Source organism: Lathyrus oleraceus, chromosome 4 (genome assembly GCF_024323335.1).
Source record: "Lathyrus oleraceus cultivar Zhongwan6 chromosome 4, CAAS_Psat_ZW6_1.0, whole genome shotgun sequence".
In the NCBI taxonomy this organism is placed as follows: domain Eukaryota; kingdom Viridiplantae; phylum Streptophyta; class Magnoliopsida; order Fabales; family Fabaceae; genus Lathyrus; species Lathyrus oleraceus.
This window is the reverse complement of record NC_066582.1, coordinates 198,003,057-198,012,338: the sequence shown is the minus strand read 5'-3', so window position 1 is coordinate 198,012,338 and position 9,282 is coordinate 198,003,057.

Sequence of the window (9,282 nt, the reverse complement as noted above, 5' to 3'; positions counted from 1 at the left end):
CCTGGTCTTATCAGGACATGCCCGGGCTGGACACAGACATCGTGGTACACCGCTTGCCTCTCAAAGAAGGTTGTCCTCCGGTCAAGCAGAAGCTCAGAAGAACAAGACCAGAGATGGCTGTCAAGATAAAGGAAGAAGTGCAAAAGCAGTTGGATGCAGGGTTTCTAGCAGTCACCAATTATCCGCCATGGGTTGCAAACACCGTCCCATTACCTAAGAAGGATGGAAAGGTACGGATGTGTGTCGACTACCGGGATCTGAACAGAGCTAGCCCTAAAGATGATTTCCCATTACCTCACATCGACGTTTTGGTGGATAATACAACTCAGTTCTCGGTATTCTCCTTCATGGATGGCTTTTCTGGCTATAACCAAATCAAGATGGCACCAGAGGACATGGAAAAGACAACTTTCATAACCCCATGGGGCACCTTCTGCTACAAGGTGATGCCGTTTGGTCTGAAAAATGCCGGAGCAACATATCAACGAGCTATGGTGACTCTGTTCCATGATATGATTCATCGTGAAATCGAGGTTTATGTGGACGATATGATTGCCAAATCTCAGACAGAAGAAGAACATTTGGTGAATCTGCAGAAATTGTTTGAACGGTTAAGGAAATTCAAACTGAGACTTAATCCGAACAAGTGCACTTTCGGGGTGAGATCGGGAAAATTGTTGGGTTTTATTGTTAGCGGAAAAGGGATTGAGGTGGATCCTGACAAAGTGAAAGCAATACAGGAAATGCCTGAGCCAAGAACAGAGAAGCAAGTCCGTAGTTTCTTAGGGAGGTTGAACTACATTGCAAGGTTCATCTCTCACCTAACAACCACGTGTGAGCCAATTTTCAAATTGCTGAGGAAAGATCAGGCTATCAGGTGGAATGAAGATTGTCAAAGGGCTTTCGAGAAGATAAAAGAGTATTTGCAGAATCCTCCTATCCTTATGCATCCAGTCCCAGGGAGACCGCTGATTATGTACTTGACAGTACTTGAAAATTCTATGGGTTGTGTTCTCGGTCAACACGACGAGACAGGTAGGAAAGAACATGCCATATACTACTTGAGTAAGAAGTTCACAGATTGCGAGTCGAGATACTCAATGCTTGAGAAGACATGTTATGCACTTGCATGGGCTGCTAAGCGATTGAGACAATACATGCTGTCTCACACAACCCTACTAATCTCCAAGATGGATCCAGTCAAATACATATTCGAGAAGCCAGCTCTCACCGGAAGGGTGGCTCGTTGGCAAATGGTACTGACAGAGTACGATATCCAGTATACATCCCAGAAAGCCATCAAAGGGAGTATTCTGCCAGACTATCTTGCTCAGCAGCCGATTGATGATTATGAGCCGATGAAGTTTGATTTTCCAGATGAAGACATCATGTTCCTCAAGATGAAAGACTGTGAAGAGCCAGTTGTTAAGGAGGGACCTGATCCAAACGAAAAGTGGACTTTGTTGTTTGATGGGGCTGTCAATGCTAGAGGAAGTGGAATTGGCACTGTCATTACTACTCCGAAAGGTGCCCACATGCCTTTCACCGCTCGTTTGACTTTTGAGTGCACAAATAATGAAGCTGAGTGCGAGGCCTGTATCTTGGGTATTGAGCAAGCCATTGATCTGAGAATCAAGACTCTGGACATCTTCGGAGATTCAGCTCTGGTGATCAATCAAGTGAATGGTGATTGGAATACTCTCCAGCCCACTCTGGTCCCCTACAGAGATTACACGAGAAGACTGTTGACTTTCTTCACAACAGTAAAATTGTATCATATACCTCGTGATGAGAACCATATGGCAGACGCACTTGCTACTCTATCCTCCATGATCAAGGTAATTCGTTGGAACCATGCTCCCAGGATCGATGTGATGCGCCTTGACTGGGCCGCGTATGTGTTTGCTGCTGAACTGGTAGTCGATGACAAGCCCTGGTATCACGATATCAAGTGCTTTCTGAAGAATCAAGAGTACCCTGCAGGGGCATCCAACAATGACAGAAAGACTTTGAGAAGATTGGCAGGCAGTTTCTTCTTGAACAAAGACGATGTGCTGTATAAGAGGAACTTCGACATGGTTTTGCTCAAATGCGTGGACAGACACGAGGCGGACATGTTAATGCAGGAAGTTCATGAAGGTTCCTTCGGTACTCATGCCGGCGGACATGCAATGGCTAAGAAATTGTTGAGAGTGGGTTATTATTGGATGACCATGGAATCAGATTGCTTCAAATATGCTCGGAATTGTCACAAATGCAAGATTTATGCTGATAAGGTGCATGTGCCGCCAAATCCTCTGAATGTGATGACTTCGCCGTGGCCGTTTGCTATGTGGGGCATTGACATGATTGGAAAGATTGAGCCGACTGCTTCCAATGGGCATCGCTTCATCCTTGTTGCCATCGACTATTTCACCAAGTGGGTCGAAGCAGCGTCGTTCGCAAATGTCACCAGACATGTGGTTGCCCGTTTTATCAAGAAAGAAATCATTTGTCACTATGGGATTCCCGAAAGAATCATTACTGATAATGGTTTTAATCTCAACAACAAAATGATGAAGGAGTTGTGTCAGAACTTCAACATTCAGCATCACGATTCTTCGCCTTACCGCCCTAAGATGAACGGCGTTGTGGAGGCGGCAAATAAGAACATAAAGAAGATTGTGCAGAAGATGGTCATCACGTACAGAGATTGGCATGAGATGCTACCCTTCGCCTTGCATGGGTACCGTACTTCAGTACGTACGTCGATTGGGGAAACCCCTTACTCCCTGGTGTATGGTATGGAAGCAGTCCTACCTGTTGAAGTGGAGATTCCTTCTCTAAGAGTCCTGTTGGATGTCAAGTTAGACGAAGCCGAATGGATTCAAACAAGGTTCAATGAGTTGAGTCTTATCGAAGAGAAGCGAATGGCAGCCATTTGTCATGGGCAGTTGTATCAGAGTCGGATGAAGAGAGCCTTTGATCAGAAAGTGCGTCCTCGTTGTTTCTAAGTCGGAGATTTAGTGTTGAAAAGGATCCTTCCTCCTCAGACAGATCACAGGGGCAAGTGGACTCCTAACTATGATGGACCGTATATTGTCACCAAGGTTTTTGATGGTGGGGCCTGTTGAATAGTATATCTTCGGCAAATATTTTTGTATCGTATCCACAGAGATTGGTTGATATTACCGCCGTTCTATAATCCGAATGTTATAAGTTTAGAAAGTAACAGGGTTGTTTTGTTTGGAAAAATATCTTGTGAGTAAATGTTAACAAAAACTATGAAATGGTTTTAGTCAAATATAAAAGCTTGACAAGATTGGATTTCACTATTTCAAATGTTTATGATTCCTTATGATAAATACATAGATTCAAGATTATTGATGATGTTCAAATATCCTCTCAAAGTCATTTATGTCTAAATGATATCGTGATAATCACTATATTGATCCTTAGACGATCTCTCCACCTAACTATCAATATAGCAATCTTTAATGTTCAATATCAAAGAATAGTAATGAATAAATCTATCTCTACAACTTATTCACTACTTGAAAATCTGTTTTATGTCTAAACTCAAGTAATCTCTCTCGACAACTACTCAAATCTGGTTTTCAACTTAAAGCAAAAACAGTATTCAATACATCAACAATCTTTATCTCATATATAAATCAAAGTGAATACATAAACAGATGAGAATAGCTACTACCTCCAATCTTGACAAAAGGGAGTTTAGCTCCTCATCACCATTGTTACAAAGCAGAATATTGCAGAAGAAAAACTCTGTTTTTCTCCCTTACAAAAGCTCTCAAGAACAATCTATGAATGATAATGAATAATTAATCCCTAGAATAATGTATTTTCTCTCCTAAAAGAGTTGACATTTCCTTAATTGGTCATTCTCATCCAATGCAGAAAAGCAATTCCAAGGCAGACCCAAAATGGCAAAAATAGCTGGCCTTCAAAACAGCACTTTTGACCCAAAAATCAGTTTGCTGGATTCGCAGGGTTCGCGAGGCGAACTTTGTTCGCGGGGCGAACTGGTCCTGTCATGCAGTTCGCGGGGCGAACTGAAGCTGCCTCAGTTTCCTTGTTTTGCAAGCTTCATCCAAAATCTTCCATATTATGATGCTGCAATCCAAAGCTTTCTCATCCAAAAATTCTACAAAACTAACAAATATGTGAAATAACTATTCAAAACAAAATAAATTAAACCTAATTGCATTTATACAAAATAGTGAGAATAAAAGTGTGTAATTACATCAAAACTTGGTAAAAGGGACCAATAAAATGGTATAAAAAGTAGTACTAATTGGTCCCTAACAACTCTCCCCAACTTAGCATTTTGTTTGTCCCTAAACAAAAGTTTCCACCCTTACAATCAAAGCAATGACACAAAAGATTGAAACAAGGATTTACCAAGAACATTCAAATGGTTCAAAAGTGTTTGGCATTTTCTCAATTCACCTATCTCAATTCTAGACAAAATATGAATAAGGGAAATGGTAAAGTGCAAAAATCATTCCAAGGAATTCAAAGCCATATATGTCAAAATTGAATCAAGCTTACACACACATCATAATAATGATGAATAACATGAAGGGTTACTTTCACTCATCCAAGCAATTAAATCAACAACAACTCAAATCATGCGGTTATCACAACAAGTACCAAATCATGTGAAAAATGAGAATCAAGAGGTCTTTCAAAGGTTGTAATGTGGCTTAGGTTACAAGAAAGGATATGATTAAGACAATTCAACCAAATTGCCTATCCTAAGGGAGCATTCCCAAAGATTCACTCTACACAATTTCCCTTTCTTTGATCCCTATCTTTTTCTTTTTCTTTTTCTTTTCAAATCCACACAACCATGAGCATTTCCTTTGCTTTTCTTTTTCTAATTTTTTCTATGCTCTATGGTTTCAAGGGTGATTTCTTTTTCTTGTTTCTTTTCATATTTTTACCCTTTCATAGAAACTCACTTTTCCAAGTTTCTAATCAACTTTTCACTTTACTCTCCCCAACTTTAGATTCCAAAACCAAATTTATTCAATAATGCTCCCTACTTAGACATAAGCAAAAGGCAAAATTTTGCAAACAACTCGGTTTGAGGTTTCAACTGATACGAAAGAAATTAGGATTCATTTATTCCACAATTTTCAATTGATTTTACAATGATCAATCAAATGAATCCTAAATTAAGCTCAAAGGGGGTTAACTAAGGATTATTCCTCACAAGGTTAGTTGATTCAAACTTTTTGGTCAAGTGGTTTTTCTCACAAACAATGCCTCTATCATTTTCAAAAATTTCACACAAAAATGGATTGATGCATGATTTAGCATGATAAGAATGAGTTAAAACAATGCTCGGTTTCCCGCTTTTTAGTGTACAATGGAAAGTCTCCTCACAACTGGCTAAGTCCTATTTTGATTCAAAAATGACATATACTTCAATGAATTTATGACATGGAATTTGCACACACCATCAAACTACTCATGTTAAGTCTAGAAAGCGATAAAGTGTACCTTGAAATGCCGACACTAATTCTTATCATCACCACTCGAAGTGTCCTATGCTTCTTTCTTTGCGATCATTTCTCGGTTGCTTAAAGCTTGACTTATGAGTAAGAACAATTAAACAAAAATGTTGGCAAACCAATATTTGATTAAAACACACTTAAATTTCAAAAAGTATTCATGCAATTATCAAGACACACTCTAAAATTCAACAAACTCCTCAATCTTCCTTCAACTCATCGCCATGGTTTGCACCACCTCCTGCACCCCCAAAAAAAAATTGGCTTGCCCTCAGGCCACTTAGCATAATTAACAAAATCCTCTTAGGAAGGGAATGGAGAGGGGAAGTTTTGAAATTTGGAGGTTTGGACGTGGAGTAGCGAGGTTGTTGAAAGAATCTCCTAAGTTCGTGAAAATAGGAATGAAACGAAAATGACATGAAACAAATTTTTTTTTTTTTTTTCAGTTCGCGGGGCGAACTGAAGGAAATTTCAAAAAAAATTAGTTCTGTTATTTACTGTTCGCGGGGCGAACTTTGTTCGCGGCGCGAACTGAAGCTGTGAATTCAGTTCGCGGGGCGAACAGTGTTCGCGGGGCGAACTGTAAAAACCAGAACCCAATTTTTTTCAAAATTTAACACAGCAAAAACTCACACAGCAGAAAAAAATTAAAATACAGATTTACAACGTTGGGTTGCCTCCCAACAAGCGCTTTGTTTAACGTCGTTTGAGCTTGACGGTCCACTGATTAGCCCGGTTTAAATAGAGACACGACATCCACATCACGATTTATGTCGCCACCATGGTAAACTTTGAGTCTTTGACCATTTACGGTCCAACTCTCTTGTGACTTTGGATCCTCGATTACAATGGCTCCATAATTCCGTACTTCCTTGACAACGAACGGTCCTGACCCTTTTGGCTTCAGCTTACCCGGTAATAACTTGAACCTTGATTTGAAAAGCAGTACCATTTGTCCAACATGAAACTCCTTGCGACGGGCCTTTCCATCATGGTATTTTTCTTCAATTGCATCATTTCGGAATGAATCATGTTTGTCATGTGGATGCTTCATAGCTTTAAAAAGATTAAAGGTCACCTCTTCGTCTTGCACTCTCACCTTCATTAGTCCATCATCTACGTCAATCATCATCCGAGCTGTTTTCATAAAAGGTCTTCCAAGAATTAGGGGCACATCACAGTCCTCATCCATCTCCACTATTACGAAATCTACCAGAAACAAGAATTTGTCCACCTTCACTAACATGTCTTTAGCAATTCCGTATGGTAAAGTGGTAGACTTGTCGGCTAGTTGTAAAGTCATTCTCGTCGATTTAATCTCAACATTCCCTAATCTTTTAACAATGGAGAGAGGGATTAAATTTATACTAGAGCCCAAGTCAATCAAACCATTTCCAGTGTATGTGCTTCCAATGGTCACCGGTAGAACAACCCGGCCCGGATCGGACTCCTTCCTTGGGAGAGTCTTTTGGATGATAGCACTACACCGTGCATCAAGCAGTATGGTCTCGTCTTCCACGTGTCTCCTTTTCTTTGTAAGAATGTCCTTCATGAACTTGGCATACCGTGGCATTTGTTCTAATGCATCAGCAAATGGAATGTTGATTTGAAGCTGCTTGAAGATGTCCATAAACCGTGCATAGTGTCTAGCGTTATCCTTCTTTGATGGTGCGTGCGGATATGGTAGATGTTGAACTGGAATGACATTCACTCCTTTGTCTCCTTTTTTCTTATTTCTTAGTTCGATTTCCTTATTCATTTCCGCTTCACACCACTGCTCTTCCATCAGTTGTTGGTTCTGCTGTTTTCGCGGCGCGAAGGGAGATCGCGGCGCGAACTGAGCAGTTTCTACCACTTTCTTCTTCCCACAAGCCACATCCTCATTTTCCAGCACAGCATCCATATCATTCTCAACTGTAATTTCCTCACCTTTTTTACTTGTCAACTCTCTACCGCTTCTAGTAAAAATTGCTTTGCAATGCTCCTTTGGATTAGTTTGAGTATTAGCGGAGAAAGAAGATCCTGCAGTTTGTTCCGACAGCTGTTTCGCAAGTTGACCTATTTGATTTTCCAAATTCTTGATTGCTGCTTCATTACTCTTCTGATTTGCCATGGAAGCTTGCATGAATTGTTGAAGAGTGTCCTCTAGCTTGGAACTTCCTCCTTGCGATTGTTGGCCTTGAGAATTGGGGTGTTGATAAGGACTTTGCTGCTGAAAATTTTGATTGTTGAACCTTGTTGGTTGGTAACCTTGATTGTTCCTTTGATAGCCTTGATTTTGATTGTTCACATAGCTCACTTCTTCTAGCGGAGGGCAAAAACCAGTAGGATGATCTCCTTGGCATAACTCGCAACATGCTACTTGATGTCGAACTTGAGAACTTTGAATCTCCTTCATTTGCTGTGGAAGCTTGGCCATTTGTTGAGTGAGAAGCTCCACTTGTTGAGAGAGTAGCTTGTTTTGAGCAAGGATGGCATCATTGGTATTTAATTCAAGAACTCCCGGTTTACGTTGTGAAGGACTACGGTCATGTTGACTTTGACGATCATTGAGTGCCATCGGTCAATAATAACGTTAGCTTCTTCCGCAGTTTTTGACATAAGAGAGCCACCCGCGGTAGCATCCAAAAGTGTTTTGTGAGTTGATTGGAGCCCATTTAGAAAAATATGGATTTGAGTGAGCTCATCAAAACCATGACCCTTGCATTTTCTCAACATTGACTTGAATCTTTCCCAAGCCTCATTTAAAGACTCGTTGCTTCCTTGAGTGAATACCGCAATAGCCGTTTTGGCTTCCATGAATCGGGATTGAGGGAAATATCTTTCTAAGAACTTTTCTTCTAACAAATTCCAATCCGTCATAACTCTTGCTGCTTGATCAAGGTACCACTCTTTTGCCTTTCCCACTAAGGAGTGTGGGAACATCCTCTTGAATAATGCTTCTTCACCCGCTTCATCAATTCCCGTCGAACCCGCAATCTCATAGAATTTGATGAGATGGGAGTACGGATCTTCATGATCCATTCCGGTGAATGGATTTGCATAGAGAAGTTGGAGGATTCCGGTCTTCATCTCCGTATTTCTTCCTCCACGGGCAAATTGAGCATTCCTTCTTGGACTATTAGCGGACATTTCGGTACGATTGTCATCCGCCATGTTTCCTTTACAAGCCTCTACAACCACTTCTTCGATTTGAACAAGTGCGGAAGTAGATGCTTCTTCTCTCCGGTTCCTCTCTTCGGCTAGTTTCCTTCTTCTTCGTGTTTTGCTATTGAGCTTCCGAAGTGTTCTTTCAATTTCAGGATCGAATTGAAGTTGCTCCTCAGTTGCTTTTCCTCGCATGCACTAGAATCTTCAAAACTAACAAACCAAGTGAAACAAAAGAGGGATAACAATAAAAGTAACAAAACTTAAAACAATGAATTATTGCAATGCTTGTAATATCGACACCAATCCCCGATAACGGCGCCAATTTGTTGAATAGTATATCTTCGGCAAATATTTTTGTATCGTATCCACAGAGATTGGTTGATATTACCGCCGTTCTATAATCCGAATGTTATAAGTTTAGAAAGTAACAGGGTTGTTTTGTTTGGAAAAATATCTTGTGAGTAAATGTTAACAAAAACTATGAAATGGTTTTAGTCAAATATAAAAGCTTGACAAGATTGGATTTCACTATTTCAAATGTTTATGATTCCTTATGATAAATACATAGATTCAAGATTATTGATGATGTTCAAATATCCTCTCAAAGTCATTT